This window comes from Oncorhynchus keta, chromosome 9 (assembly GCF_023373465.1).
Source record: "Oncorhynchus keta strain PuntledgeMale-10-30-2019 chromosome 9, Oket_V2, whole genome shotgun sequence".
NCBI lineage: Eukaryota > Metazoa > Chordata > Actinopteri > Salmoniformes > Salmonidae > Oncorhynchus > Oncorhynchus keta.
In genome coordinates this window covers 39,330,039-39,346,509 of record NC_068429.1, presented here as the reverse complement: position 1 = coordinate 39,346,509, position 16,471 = coordinate 39,330,039, and the positions used below count along the sequence as shown (strand labels likewise).

Below are 16,471 nucleotides of genomic sequence, written 5' to 3'. Positions count from 1 at the left end.
TGTGTACAGGTAGACCAGAAAAGCCACATCCCTGACTGGCAGAGGAGTGACAAACCTGATTAGAAGCACCTGCTGCTCATCAGTTGTTCTGTACAAGTGCTGTTTTGAATTAAACAAAATTGTACCTGGAAGGCTGTAAAGCCGAAACATCTGTGTACGCAATCGCTAATGCAGTGAAAATAATAAAAAATATGTAATAATAAAGTAAGCCTTATGCGACATATTTTAGAATGCCAAGCCATTACAACTTTGTGTGTAGATCATTGACAAAAAAAATAAGACATTTTTAATCCCACTTTGTAACATAACAAAATGTTGAAAAAGTCAAGTGGTGTGAATACTTTCTGAAGGCACTCTCTCTTGTCATGCGTTGTTTACATTGGTAGACGGCCTTGATAAGATATGCAGCTGGAAGTTGGGAATGACATTTTCCTTTCCACTGACATGGCATGTGGTGTCAAAGTCATTGATGTTGTGTAATGGTCCCATGTCTAGGACATGTATAGGGGACAGGATAACTAGCACTACAGGTTCTGTTAGGTGGGGAGCAGTGATGCAGTACTCGAGACCACATATTGAGTGTCTCTGTGTCGGATACATGGTCTCGGACAGTGAGGACTCGAGACCAGCCAAGACCAGCGGAGTAAAAAACACATAATTATCTGTTTCTATTCATTCAGTGCAACAAAAAAAAATACACTCCTTTCTTGAAATATTCATCTTATGGCCTATTGAAACCTGGGATTCCTACTTTTCTCGTAACTTTACTTTAATTTACTAGGGAAGAATGGGGGAAATGTTGAGGAAGTTGCAGGTTCACCATTAGTAAGGAGAGACGGGGGGATTGTAACAGTATTTATATCTATTATAGACAGATTTGCGCAGTGCGGAGCCTATTGGGCCTTCTGTGTGTGACAGGCTCGTGATGCCTGAAAGGACAGCAACCGTAATACCAGTGCACTCTCAACTGGTTGTCACATGGAGCAGCTCACAGAAGAATGGCATCGATAGGAAAGACGTTTCAATGTATATCTACCAGTAAATGCTAACTGAGGCAACAATGGGTATGCAAACCAGGTATTGAAAATTTTGTATGTAGTCTTATTCGCAAAGCGCTTTTCAGTAATTTCAGTCATAATGTAGTGTTTGCATGAGCATTTCTAAAGGCTTTGCTCAAAAAACCTTCCAAGTTAAATCAATTGATTGGCAGATGCTTTTATATCAAGCGTCTAATGGCCGAGCCAATGGCTGACTTAGCTAGCTAGCTAGATTTATCTCCCCAGAGTCCACCAAAGAAAAATCCTGATTGGTTATTTTTGGGATATTTTTTTTCTTCAACTGAAGAGATAAAATCGGAACATCGTTGAAAATAATAATATTATTATTTGATAAATCCTTAGCCTTTCTCTGAAGGCGTAGTAAGTCCACGTAGTTCCCCAAAGTGTTTGAAGTTGGTAATCATTTGTAGAGTGTCTCTATTTTCCCTCAACATCCATTATTTACTATTCTGAATGTCTAAAGAATCCATATGTTCTGAAATAGGAACACAGAAATACTGGACTTTTTTTTATTATTATGGTGGTGATTTGACAATTACATTCATGGTCTTGTCATGGTCTTGAATTGGACTCTCATTTTTCTGGTCTTGGTCTTGTCTTGGACCCCTCGTCTCCCTCCCGGTCTTGAATCGGTCTCGCTTTAGGTGGTCTCGAACACAACACAGGTGGGTGGAGTGGCTGACTCCTTTGGTCTGGTCTACACAAGCCTACCCTGGCCTGATCTGTACTGCTGTGTCATATTCTGACCAGTTCAACTTAACCTTGGAAGAGTTTCTCTGTGTCTTCATGACATCCGTTTACTTTGAAGCTAGTTTAAACTTCAGAAAGAACCCGAAAACATTGCCTAGCATAAACCGAGATCAACAAATTGCAATTTGTTTATTTGCCAGGGTTTGATTAATTGTCTTTAAATCTAGACTTTAAGACATTGTTGTACAAAATGCTGACTAAAAGTAGACAAACTGCTGTGCTGATTGAGCACCCTGCTGGCACTGCAGACAAGAAGCTTATTCAACATGGTGTTGACCTCTCTGACCATGGTGCTGTGTCCTCAGGCTCCTATCCTGATCAACAAGAACATGGTGGAGAGCATGAAGGATGGCTCTGTGGTGGTGGACCGTGCCTGGAGAACTCTCTGTACACAAGGTCAGTCAAGACAATCTATTATTATTCTCATCTTCAGTTTCATCATTTGTTTCTCTTTTGACACCGTGGTGAACCTGCTTATGTCCGTATCATTTGGATTGCCTAGACCTGGTACCGCAAGGCTACCGACTAAAATAGTTTAAATCCTTTTCTCAAAGGTTGATGAGAGAAGAATCCACAATTTGTCTTTCAGTAAAATAGCTGCTTCTGTTATTTTTAGGGTGTGACCCACATAGGCTTTGCTGACCTGCCCAGCCGCCTGCCTACCCAGTCCAGCACCCTGTACTCCAACAACCTGACCGGACTCATCCGTGCAATCAGCCCTTCCATTGAGAACATCCACTATGAGGTCAAGGAGCAGTTTAAGTATGGCACTATGGACCACATCATCAGAGGATCCGTTGTCATGCAGGTGATGTGAAGCAGCTGGGTTTGGTTACATCTGTTATTAGCGGCAGGAGCGGCAGGGTAGCCTAGTGGTTAAATTCGAATCCCCAAGCTGACAAGGTACAAATCTGTCATTCTGCTCCTGAACAAGGCAGTTAACCCACTGTTCCTAGGCCATCATTGAAAATAAGAGTTGGTTCTTAACTGATTTTCCTAGTTAAATAAAGGTAAAATAAAAAAAACTTGCACAACAGGGGAAGACTGGTTAATCAGGGAATCTATGATGCATTTACTTGCTCTACCTCTGCAGTTGGCAAATGAAATGGGTCTCAATGTTTGCGTATGGAAATTGTTTTGGAAGATATTGGTAAAATGTGAATTTTGAACCCATAGGCTCCCTTTAGTTTTTTGAGGATTGTTGGTAGTTCTAACAATGTTGTCCTCTCTATCTGCTGTAGAATGGAAACAACCTCTTCCCAGCTCCTCTGCCCGATAATATCACAGTGGCAGCCCCTCCCAAACCCAAGAGCATGCAGGAGCTGGCCAAGGAGAAGGCTGCTGCCATGTCCCCCGTCAAGGCCACCCTGACCACCGCTGGCATGTACGCTGGAGGTGAGACACACCAGCACTGACTGCACTGACTGCCTAGACACTTCATTCATTTATACTTACATTGCCTTCCAGGGTCATGTTCAGGAGGTAACAAATGGAGGAAAATGTAGTAAAATTATTTGAAGCTACCTGGACTTAATGCTCATTTTCATGTTCTGTTCCACAATTTTTGCTACGGTGTGCCCTAACGAACACCACCCGGATCTAAGTCAGTTGTTTAATTATAACTTAAGGGGAATAAAATGGCTGACACAGCAGAAAGCAGAGGATCCAGAGCAACACTGCTGGCTGTCAGAATAATGGCCTCCTAAACTGAGCCATGTCATGAGTCTCTGTGAGCTTGTATGGTGGTCTCCCTCTCTCTCTTTCTCTCGCTCACCCTGACCTGGGTTAACAGGACTATCGTGGGGGGTTAAAGCAGCCTGTTAGTGTTTTATTACCTTTCACATTCATTACATTGTTCTATTCTCTACTAACACTAGCAAGTCATCCGCATAGCTGACTAATGTGGGAAAGGTGAGCTGTAACCCCGTTCTGAGAGCAGCATCAGCCGTGATTAGACATAAACGCTACCCTGAACTGAAATCTGTGCAGATTAATTCTATTGGTTACAGGCGGCAGCTCAGAGGTTAGTCTGTGAGAGAGAGAGAGAGAGAGAGAGAGAGAGAGAGAGAGAGAGAGAGAGAGAGAGAGAGAGAGAGAGAGAGAGAGAGAGAGAGAGAGAGAGAGAAGGCAGGCAGGCAGGCAGTAACTCTCTGCTCTGTTCTGTTCTGGAATCAGATCAAAGAGACCCAGAGAACACAGCCTTCTTCCCCAACATTCAGATAAATGAGCCACAAACTGGGTTCACACGTAAATAAACACCCTGAGATAAACAAACAGGCACATTTATCTTTATGTCCTTTCATGAGTGAGTTTGCTCCGTATCTCTGTCTCTCCTATATGAAGCCAAGGATGGAAGGTGCTGCTGGAACATCTTGATTTTCTGACCACCGGATCAACCATGCGAGAGGCCAGAAAGGCAAAATGGCTGAGGGCTCCTTTGAAATGAGGATTGGTCACCTAATTAGAACTCACCCTAACCTGCCCCCCCCCATCCCATAAACCACCACCAGCAGCCTCTTAGTGCCAGGAAACTAGGTATAATAAAATGTGAGATGACGAGCCCTCCCTCCCCCTGCTGTGTCTGTCTGAAGTGGTGCTGTAGCTGTTTCCCACAGACCCCTGCTCTGGTAGTGGAGACTGTAGATGGCAGGCCTGTAAACCCCGTTCACACATTCCCCCCAGCAGCTCGTTCTGGGTTGGCTGTTGTCGGCGCGTCGCCACCACTACAGTTTGGTTGCTGCAATTGCTGCCTAGCTGAAATGCTAATGGCATCATATCTGTCTCTTGTCCTCACTTAAGAAAATTAGCAGACAATAGAAAGAGTCTAGTTTGCCTCACAGGCCTCGTTAAATTCATGTCAACATCTCATGGGGTTTAGAGACCTGCTATTCAGTATGGACATTGGATATGCGGTGTGGTGTAGTGTTATTAAGTTATTAATTAACTCTCTCCCTCCTTTCTCCCTCTCAGGTCTTGGCACCCTTTTAGGCCTGGGCCTGGCTTCCCCCAATGCAGCCTTCACTCAGATGGTAACCACCTTCGGCCCTGGCTACCATTGTGGTGTGGTGGGTGAGCCCAGCAGTTCACTCCCCACTCATGTCCGTCACCAACGCCCTCTCTGGTGTGTGTTTATGAAGACTAATCTTAATGAACTGGATACAGAAGACTAAACAGAGGCACGTCATTATTTTGTAAAGTAGTATATTCAGGAATGTATTTCTATATATATCCTACTCATCACTGAGAGGAGAGCACCTACGGGTGTGGAGGTGGAGGGAGAATCAGCTGCAAGTTCTGTGCAGGAATCTCCTCTGCACAGTTACAGCAATGCCTTTTAGAGATTAGTAAATCAAATGAGTAACATCTGGGTTTTAAAATGTGATAAATTCTCATTTGAAACCAAATCCTAAGTGATGCATCTTAGGCCTGGATGCATTTTCTTCAGTAGTTTTACCTCATATATATATATATATATATGAGGTAAAATATATATATATATATATATTTTATATATATATATATATATATATGAGGTAAAATATATATGAGGTAAAACTACTGAAGAAAATGCATCCAGGCCTAAGATGCATCACTTAGGATTTGGTTTCAAATGAGAATTTATCACATTTTAAAACCCAGATGTTACTCATTTGATTTACTAATCTCTAAAAGGCATTGCTGTAACTGTGCAGAGGAGATTCCTGCACAGAACTTGCAGCTGATTCTCCCTCCACCTCCACACCCGTAGGTGCTCTCCTCTCAGTGATGAGTAGGACCTAGAGGGAACAGGAAATGATTCATGCTCCTTGTAGTCTGGGTGATTTTAAAGTACTACTCTAGAGTGTGGATCCTCTTCAAGCAACTGGAAGCATAGGTCTCAGGTTCCACTCTGCGTATGCAGAAGAACATAGGCTAATGAATTATAGAAGAGGAATCTGTAATTGAATATTTATTCTGTAAATAAAAGAGAGACTGATTATTAGGCTGATACAATTGTAAATCAATGTTTAGATAGTGGCGAGAGGAAATTTGATGATTACTCAGTCCTAGTTGCAAAATACATTAATTTGCCACCATTGCAAATGAATAGTTCCTGATCATTGTTGCCCTTTCCCACCTTCCACATCTACTTCATTAACAGGAAGTGTTACAGACGGGGTGTGTGTGTGTGTGTGTGTGTGTGTGTGTGTGTGTGTGTGTGTGTGTGTGTGTGTGTGTGTGTGTGTGTGTGTGTGTGTGTGTGTGTGTGTGTGTGTGTGTGTGTGTGTGTGTGTGTGTTCGCATCATGTTGATTACTCTTGACACGGGCGGAAGTGACACGCTGGCTGTGATATCTACTGCTTTCGAGGGCGATGTGCCTCATTAAGCTTTTCCTTGTTCCTCCGGGCGGTGGTAGGGCACTGCAGTCAGGGCATGGGTCTGGGTCCAGGAACCAGGAAAGGTTTGAATGTCTTAATGAGCCCATGGTGGTCCAAAATTAAATCCTTCATGTCGCCCCAGACGCTAACTTCAGAAGAGGCATGGTGGTGGCATCCAATGGAGCAATTATCTCCCTAGACCTACTGCACAGTTCCTGTGAACCACTTTATTAGTCCACACTATACATACTGTGGCAAGAAAAAGTATGTGAACCCTTTGGAAATACCTGGATTTCTTCATAAATTGGTCATAAAATTTGATCTGATCTTCATCTAGGTCACAAAAATAGACAAACACAGTCTGCTTAAACTTATAACACACAAACAATTATACATTTTCATGTCTTTAATGAACACCGTGTAAACATTCCCAGTGCAGGGTGGGAAAAGTATGTGAACCCTTGGATTTAATAACTGCTTGACCCTCCATTGGCAGCAATAACCTCAACAAAATGTTTTCTATAGTTGAGGATAATATCAAATGTATTTATATAGCCCTTCTTACATCAGCTGATATCTCAAAGTGCTGTACAGAAACGCAGCCTAAAACCCCAAACAGCAAGCAATGCAGGTGTAGAAGCACGGTGGCTAGGAACAACTCCCTAGAAAGGCCAGAACCTAGGTAGAAACCTCGAGAGGAACCAGGCTATGAGGGGTGGCCAGTCCCTCTTCTGGCTGTGCCGGGTGGAGAATATAACAGAACATGGCCAAGATGTTAAAATGTTAATAGATGACCAACAGGGTCAAATAATAATAATCACAGTGGTTGTCGAGGGTACAACAGGTCAGCACCTCAGGAGTAAATGTCAGTTGGCTCTTCATAACCGTTCATTCAGAGAATCTCTACCGCTCCTGCTGTCTCTAGAGAGTTGAAAACAGCAGGTCTGGGACAGGTAGCACGTCCGGTGAACAGGTCAGGGTTTCATAGCCACAGGCAGAACAGTTGAAACTGGAGCAGCAGCACGGCCAGGTGGACTGGGGACAGCAAGGAGTCATCAGGCCAGGTAGTCCTGAGGCATGGTCCTCGGGCTCAGGTCCTCAGAGAGAGAGGAGAGAAAGAAAGAGAGAATTAGAGAGAACATACTTAAATTCACACAGTACACCGGGTAAGACAGGAGAAATACTCCAGATATAACAGACTGACCCTAACCCCCCGACACATAAACTACTGCAGCATAAATGCTGGAGGCTGAGACAGGAGTAGTCGGGAGACTGTGGCCCCATCCGACGATACCCCCAGACAGGGCCAAACAGGCAGGATATAACCCCGCCCACTTTACCAAAGCACATCTCCCACACCACTAGAGGGATATCTTCAACCACCAACAATCCTGAGACAAGGCCGAGTATAGCCCACAAAGATCTCCGCCACGGCACAACCCAAGGGGGGTGCCAACCCAGACAGGAAGATCACGTCAGTGACTCAACCCACTCAAGTGACGCACCCCTCTTAGGGGTGGCATGGAAGTGCACCAGTAAGCCAGTGACTCAGCCCCTGTAATAGGGTTAGAGGCAGAGAATCCCAGTGGAGATAAGGGAACCGGCCAGGCAGAGACAGCAAGGGTGGTTCGTTGCTCCAGTGCCTTTCCGTTCACCTTCACACTCCTGGGCCAGACTACACACAATCATAGGACCTACTGAAGAGTCTGCGTCTCTCACATGGGTAGGCAGACCATTCCATAAAAATTGAACTCTATAGGGGAAAGCCCTGCCTCTAGCTGTTTGCTTAGAAATTCTTGGGACAATAAGGAGGCCTGCATCTCGTGACCGTAGCGTACGTGTAGGTATGTACGGCAGGACCAAATCGTAAAGATAGGTAGGAGCAAGTCTGTGTAAATCTTTGTAGGTTAGCAGGTAAAACCTTGTAAGATCAGCCCTTGCCTTAACAGGAAGCCAGTGTAGAGAGACTAGCACTGGAGTAATATGATCAGATTTTTTTGTGTTTAGTCGTGTTTAGCACTAACTGAAGTTTATTTAGTGCTTTTTCCGGTTAGCTGGAAAGTAGAGCATTGCAGTAGTATAACCTAGAAGTAACAAAAGTATGGATACATTTTTCTGCATCATTTTGGACAGAAAGTTTCTGATTTTTGCAATGTTACGTAGATGGAAAAAAGCTGTCCTTGAAACAGTCTTGATATGTTCGTCAAAAGAGAGCTCAGGGTCCAGAGTAATGCCGAGGTCCTTCAAGGTTTTATTTGAGACGACTGTACAACCATCAAGATTAATTGTCAGATTTAGTAAAAGATCTCTTTGTTTCTTGGGACCTAGAACAAGCATCTCTGTTTGTGCGAGTTTAAAAGTAGAAACACAGGCTTTCAATGAGGGCAATTTTGGGGCTTCACCATGTTTCATTGAAATGCACAGCTGTGTGTCATCCGCATAGCAGTGAAAGTTAAAACTTCTTGACGCACCCATCCTGTTTCATTTTCATCAACACCCGCTGAATTACAGTGTGACAAATTCAAATCAAATTACTAAAAATATTTAATTTTCATGAAATCACAAGTGCAATATAGCAAAACACAGCTTAGCTTGTTGTTAATCCACCTGGCGTGTCAGATTTCAATACAGCTTTTCGGCGAAAGCATAACAAGCGTTTATGTAAGAACATCTCTCTCAGTAGACAAAATATTACAAACACAGCAGCCAAGTAGATTGGTCACGAAAGTCAGAAAAGCAATAGATTAAATCGCTTACCTTTGATGATCTTCAGATGTTTGCACTCACGAGACTCCCAGTTACACAATAAATGTTCCTTTTGTTCCATAAAGATTATTTTATATCCAAAATACCTCCATTTGTTCAGTGCGTTATGTTCAGAAATCCACAGGCTTGAGCGGTCACGACATCGCAGACGAAAATTCCAAATAGTATCAAACGTTTTTTATAATCAATCCTCAGGTTGTTTTTAAAATATATAATCGATAATATATCAACCGGGACTGACGCTTTTTCAATAGGAGAGCGAGAGTCAATGGCTGCCCCACTCTGTTGCGCAAGCAAAACTTTGTGAACACCCAGCTATCCACTGACGCGATGTTATCTTTCTCGCTCATTTTTCAAAATAAAAGCCTGAAACTATGTCTAAAGACTGTTGATACCTTGAGGAAGCCATAGGAAAATGAATCTGGTTGATATCCCTTTAAATGGAGGCAAGGCATCCAATGGAACAGAGAGCATTCAGGAAAAACAGCACTTCCTGGTTTGATTTTCCTCAGGTTTTCACCTGCAATATCAGTTCTGTTATACTCAGACAATATTTTCACAGTTTTGGAAACTTTAGAGTGTTTTCTATCCTAATCTGACAATTATATGCATATTCTAGTTTCTGGGCCTGATTGGCCTTGTCTAATGTTTGTGTCTGAAGCTGGGTTTGCAGCACAGCTATCCTGGCCGTAAGGTGATCATTCTCCTGTATATTATATTATGAGTACAGCGACTGCAATTAGAAGGCATCATGTTATTAATGTTACTACTTAGCTTCGGCTGGTGGAGGTCCTGATGAACCACGTCCAGATAAAGCGTCCGGAGTGAAAAGGTTGAATGAAAAAAACAAAAAATATAAACGGTAATTAAAAAGTAAAAATCGTAAAGTTGTCTGGTAGCAAAGTAAGGTTAGCAACAAAAGGCACAGCAGCACGTAAACAAGTCTGCAAGTTGTGACCAGAAATGATGAAAGTTAGGGTTGTCTGACACAATTACTCACCTGCACAACGGTCTGGAGTAATTCTGGACCATTCCTCTTTACTAAACTATTTCAGTTCCACAATATTCTTGGGATTCATTCATTCATTTTTCCATCAATGATAGCAAGCTGCCGAGGCCTTGAGGCAGCCCCAAACCATTATGCTCCCTCCACCATAGTGTATAGTTAAGATGAGGTTTTGTTGTTGGTGTGCTTTGTATTTTTTTCTCCACACATAGTGTTGTGTGTTCCTTCCAAACAACACAACTTTAGTTTAATCTGTCCACAGAATATTTTGCCAGTAGCTCTGTAGAACATCCAGGTGCTCTTTTGCAAACTTCAGATGTGCAGCAATGGTTTTTTTTGTTACAGCAGTGGCTTCTTCCATGGTGTCCTCCCATGAAACCATTCTTGTTTAGTGTTTTATGTATTGTAGACTCGTCAACATAGATTTTAGCATCTTCCAGAGATATCTGTAAGTCTTTAGCTGACACTCTAGGATTCTTCTTAACCTCATTGAGCATTCTGCGCTGTGCTCTTGCAGTCATCTTTGCAGGACGGCCACTCCTAGGGAGAGTAGCAACAGTGCTGAAATTTCTCCATTTATAGGCAATTTGTCTTACCGTGGACTGATGAACATCTAGGCGTTTAGAGATACTTTTGTAACCCCCTTCCAGCTTTATGCAAGTCAACAATTCTTAATCTTAGGTCTTCTGAGATCTTTTTGTTCGAGGCATGGTTCACATCAGGCAATGCTTCTTGTGAATAGCAAACTCAAATTTTGTGAATGTTTTTTTATGGAGTAGGGCAGCTCTAACCAAAATCTCCAATCTCGTCTCATTGATTCGACTCCAGGTTAGTTGACTACTGATTTCAGTTAGCCTTTTGAGAAGTCATTAGCCTAGGGGTTCACATACTTTCCCCAACCTGTTTAAATGATGTATTGAATATAGACAAGAAAAATACAATAACTTGTGTGTTATTAGTTTAAGCACACTGTGGTTGTCTATTGATGTGACTTAGATGAAGATCAGATTAAATTTGATGTCAGATTTATGCTAAATCCAGGTAATTCCAAAGGGTTCACATACTTCTTCTTGCCTCTGGTCCCCGCACCACCCTAGTCATTCTCAGTCTCTCTGCTCACACATTGTCTCTTAGGTGTTTCCCCACATATTTGGCATTACCTAAACCATTCCTTTTATCTTGGTCATGCAAAGAAGTGGAAACATTGAAGCCATTGGAGTTAAGGTTATTGCTGTGCCAAATGTAATAAAGCTGAAAGAGCTGTTCGAGCCCAAGACGTTAGTGAAGTATATTGGAATTTCAGATTCTTAAGAGGGAGAGAGAGAAGTCTTTGTCAATCTCTGTCTGGGGCGTTGGGTTACTTTTGATGAGGAGCCCTTGGTTTTGCCCAATGGCTGGCACCATCCTCATGACAGCTCTTTAATCTACCTGAAACTGTTGAGTCACAATTAGCTAAAGTCTTTCCCTTCTGAAGTCCGCACTGCGTGGGATGTGACGAAGAGACGCTTCTGGGATAACTGTCATCCCATGGGACTTCACCTTTATTGTGTGTGTGTGTGTGTGTGTGTGTGTGTGATCAATATAGACATGACTATTTAAGAGCTGTCTTGATAAGTCAGTGCTATGTAGGTGGTATTGGTGTCTACTTGGTCTATTTGGCATGTCTGTGATCTCTATGGCCTGAGTATGACGCCTTTGTTTTCCAAAAGTAACTCGCCCTCTTTTCAAGGGAGGGAAACTTCAGGCGGGGATCTGATGGCATTAAGGGCTCAAAGTTCACCTGGTGTGTAGATTATTGTGAGCAGCATGTCTCGCTTTTTTATGAACTTTTTTTCCTTTCTTTTTTTCAGCAATTTCGTGGTATCCAATTGGTAGTCAGAGTCTTGTCCCATCGCTGCAACTCCCGTACGGACTCGGGTGAGGCGACGGTCGAGAGCCGTGCATCCTCCAAAACACAACCCAGCCAAGCCGCACTGCTTTTTGACACGGTGCTCGCTTAACCCGGAAGCCAGCCTCACCAATGTGTTGGAGAAAACAACGTACACCTGGCAACCATGTCAGCGTGCATGCGCCCGGCCCGCCACAGGAGTCGCTAGAGCCCGATGGGACAAGGACATCCCGGCCGGCCAAACGCTCCCCTAACCCGGACGATGCTGGGCCAAATGTGCGGCGCCTCATGGGCCTCCCGGTTGCGACAGAGCCTGGACTCGAACCAGGATCTCTCGTGGCACAGCTAGCAGTGTGATGCAGTGCCGTAGACCACTGCGCCACTCGGGGGACGACGACACCATGTCTCTCTTTTTGACAGAGTGTGCGAGGTGATGTTTCTAGCCTAATTGTCTGCTGTATGTATTTCCTGTGACACTGAGGTAGCGTGCAGTCACCTTTTAATTCAAACCTTGGCCTGTCTCTGTGACTAATTGTTACTGTGGAGTTCCAGAACGGGACAGCCAGGAAAAGCTCACTCATTCAGTCAGACACATAAACACATGACTGGGAGCAGGTTGGCTCTGTCTGACCAGCCTGTTGTTGTGTTGTTCACTGCTGTACAGCAGGCTGCATTTGTAAGTCATTATAGGGCTGATGGCTATCAGGACTCCCTCTGCGCTCTGACATTTTCCTCATTAAGCTGTGCTGCTGCGCTCGAATGCAATTTGTAAGAAACATGCCTCTCTGTACGGCACATCAAATGTTATAAAGCTTTGTTTGTCTGACAGGGCAGAGAAGCAATAATGTTTCAGTGTTTTGTCATTGTCATTTGACATTTGACATCAGTTCAACACATGTGGGACTAATTGAAAAACATGTCTGTAATGTGATCTAAGCTGTGCTTACTGTGTGTGTGTGTTTATTCCAGGTCTGACTGCTGTGGGCGGTCTGTCTCTCATGAGGGGGGGGGGTCAACATCGCTGGCGAGTGACTCTGGACTAAACCAGACAGTAACTGTGAAAACAGATAGTGAATGGAGCAGACAAGCTCCCCTTACCTCAAAATTGTAACCCTTTTGGAGACCTTATATAAGATCTTAGAATACGTAAGATACGTGGATATCAGACCCCTTTAGGGCCATTTATTTCACTTGACTATCTATTAAGAAACTGCTTATTGCTCCACTGTGCCCTCTTCCTCAGCTTTGACCATTAGTTGGCCCATGGACGCTGTTCGTGCCCTTCCTTTACTCCCTTTAGGTGGAAAATAAGGAACTGGAAATGACTGAGTGGTCTTCAAAAGGGCCATGGTCATGCAATAAACCAGGCTTAGTCTCTGCTGAGAAGAAATGAGGGAACGTTGTTAATGGTAGTGTCGGGAAAGTCTTTGGTGCATCGTTCTAGACAGCCGCTGAGTCACTCATTCAAAGGCAACCCGCTGCAGCGGTCCAGAGGTCCCAGTCTGTGCGAGGGCGCTCCAACAGGCCAGAACACTGAGCAGGGTCAAAGATCATGGCAGGGATTCATTTTCTGTAATAACCAGTTATTATGACTCTCTCAGATCTCTTTGTGCATATGTTCCAGTGTGCTTAAAGTGCACCTCTTTATATATATATATATATATATATATATATTCATTTTCTTTAAAGAGCAGGTGTTTAATTTAGTTTTAAAGTCCCTATTGGTTTCCATTCCACATGCAACATTTCTTAGTGGTCTACCACACCATCCATAAACCTTCAGTAACATAAAAACGGACGTTCCACCATTTGTTTCCTAGCCCTTCTGCTACAATTTTTATATTGTGAATTTTATATAAGTGAATACACCAAAAAATTGCCCTCCAATTTAGTTTCAATAAACTAACCCTGAAATTTATAGAGTACCTGCTCCTCATACAACGGGTTGATGAATAGTTTTTTCTTCCTCTGGCTCTTGCCTTTTGTATTGCCATGTGTTTTTACAGCGGCAGCACGGACAAATCCTGTCCATGCTTCTCTTCAATACCTGCCCTTTGCATTCTTGAATCTGAATGTATTGACTCTAAAGCCTCAAGTCTGAAATATTTAAAAAAAAATATTGGTGTGTTTAAGTGATTGAGGTCTGGGCTGGGCTAAAATGAGCGCGTACAGTGAAGTGACAGATGTTAGCCACTGGATAACCTGTCTGAGTGTGGGGGTGTAGTGGCGATGTAGAGAACCCAGAGGTTGCTTTTGGAATGTAATATGATCCGCCCCAGCAGAATGAAGTGTTCCATCTGGTCGTTATATCAGGGGAGCGACTCCACCAAGAAAACCCCCGGCTACTACATTCACTAAGTTGGCTTTTAGGAACCTTTTGTGCGCACACTTTTAATGGGTTACTCAAATATCAAATAAGGGTGCTATAAATATTTGAAATATGAAATAACCGTCTTCACCCTGTTATGCCTGAAGCGTTCCAAACAGAGTGTATATGCAGACCGTTGTCTACCAGGTTGAGTTTGACTGGTTTTGTTCTCTTTCTCTCGCACGTGGTTTCCTGGTCACCAAGAAGATGCTGGACATGTTCAAGCATCCCACTGACCCTCCAGAATACAACTACCTGTACCTACTGCCCACCGGGTTGTTTGTGGGGGGCTATGGAGTCGCCATGCAGGCTGGCTACAAAATTGAACAGGTGAGCATCACCTAACCCTTACACTATGTACCACCAATCAGGTGGGCTCAGGCGTTGTGTTCATTCGGTTGTGTTAAGTAGGCAGAAAACGTGACTGAAATGGGCATGTATTACCTGAACTTTTTAATTTCGAACAGGTTTAAACTTTTGCCACAACTTTTTGCTACGCTGTGCCCTACTGAACATGGCCCAGGTCTAAGGCACTAACAGTCTCTCTCTCTCTCTCTCTCTCTCTCTCTCTCTCTCTCTCTCTCTCTCTCTCTCTCTCTCTCTCTCTCTCTCTCTCTCTCTCTCTCTCTCTCTCTCTCTCTCTCTCTCTCTCTCTCTCTCTCTCTCTCTCTCTCTCTCTCTCTCTCTCTCTCTCTCTCTCTCTCTCTCTCTCTCTCTCTCTCTCTCTCTCTCTCTCTCTCTCTGTCTGTCTGTCTGTCTGTCTGTAGATGATGTACCTGGACTCTGGTATGTGCTGTGTGGGAATCCTGGCTGGTCTGTCCAACCAGTCCACTGCATGCCTGGGTAATGCCCTGGGCATGATTGGTGTGGCAGGGGGCATCGCTATCACCCTGGGCTTTCTGAAGCCCACCCCTGAGCTCCTGGCACAGATGAGTGCCGCCATGGCTATGGGTGGCATCGCTGGTAAGTGTGTGCATGCTTGAGTGTACAAAACATTAGGCATAGACTGACCATGACATAGACTGACCAGTTGAATTCAGGTGAAAGCAATGATCCCTTATTGATCTCACTTGTTAAATCCACTTCAATCAGTATAGATGAAGGGAAGGAGACAGGATAAATAAGTCTTTTCAAGCCTTGAGACAATTGAGACATGGATTGTGTATGTGTGCTATTTAGAGGGTGAATGGGCAAGACAAATGATTTAAGTGCCTTTGAACTGGGTATGGTAGTAGGTGCCAGGCACACCTGTTTGAGTGTGTCGAGAACCGCAATGCTGCTGGGTTTTTCATGCTCCACAGTTTCCCGTGTGTATCAAGAATGGCCCACCACCCAAAGGACATCCAACTTGACATAACTGTGGAAAGCATTAGAAACAACATGGGCCAGCATCCCTGTGGAATGCTTTCGACACCTTGTAGAGTCCATGCCCCAACGAATTGAGGCTGATCTGAAGGCGAAAAGGGGTGCCAAATCAATATTAGGAAGGTGTTCCTAATGTTTTGTACTCTGTGTGTGTGTGTGTGTGTGTGTGTTGGATTTGCATGCCTGAATGATCTGAACAACATATGTTATTTACTGTAGTCTACATATGTTGTCTCCTTCAATCATATAAGTAACTGCTTACTGCTCATACTGCAGCTGTGCTGAGGTAATGGTCACCATCATGTCTTAAGCATGTTCCAGTCAAGTCAATCCACATGGTAATTCTTCCTGGAATCAAGTTGGAACCTAGACTAAGCCATCCGTTCAGACCTTAGCCTGTTTGCTCTTCCAAATGCTCCTATTAACCCCGTCCATGTCTGCGGGGCTTTAAGAAGAACACACACACCAGAACACACACACGGAGGTGCACTCACAAACAAGGAATTTCCCCCAAACATCAGCCATACCTGTGCCTCAGGACTACCCGTTCCCCAGCAATCCTTAGGGTGTGCGTCTTTGCGCACGTCTCTGTGTGTGTTGACCGGTCCTCATCCCCTCTGCCCCCCAGAGTTGGGTATCGCTAGGAAGATCCAGATCACAGCCTGGTGGGTCTGGCTACAGTGCTGACCTATGTGGCAGAGTACATGATCGAGTACCCTCACTTTGCTACCGACCCGGCTGCCAACCTCACCAAGATCATCGCCTACCTGGACACCTTCATCGGAGGGGTCACCTTCAGCGGGGTCACCTTCAGCGGATCCCTGGTGGCTTATGGGAAACCACAAGGTGAGGACGGACGATTGTGATTGGGAATAGTGATGCATTGTATTTGAGTCCTATGTAATTCTATGG

The 16,471-nt window shown here is 44.0% G+C and overlaps 1 pseudogene; it reads left to right on the top strand.

The window, feature by feature from the left end:
* The window catches only part of LOC118388118 (NAD(P) transhydrogenase, mitochondrial-like), a 39,926-nt pseudogene that overhangs the window by 2,825 nt on the left and 20,630 nt on the right, over window positions 1-16,471 (top strand).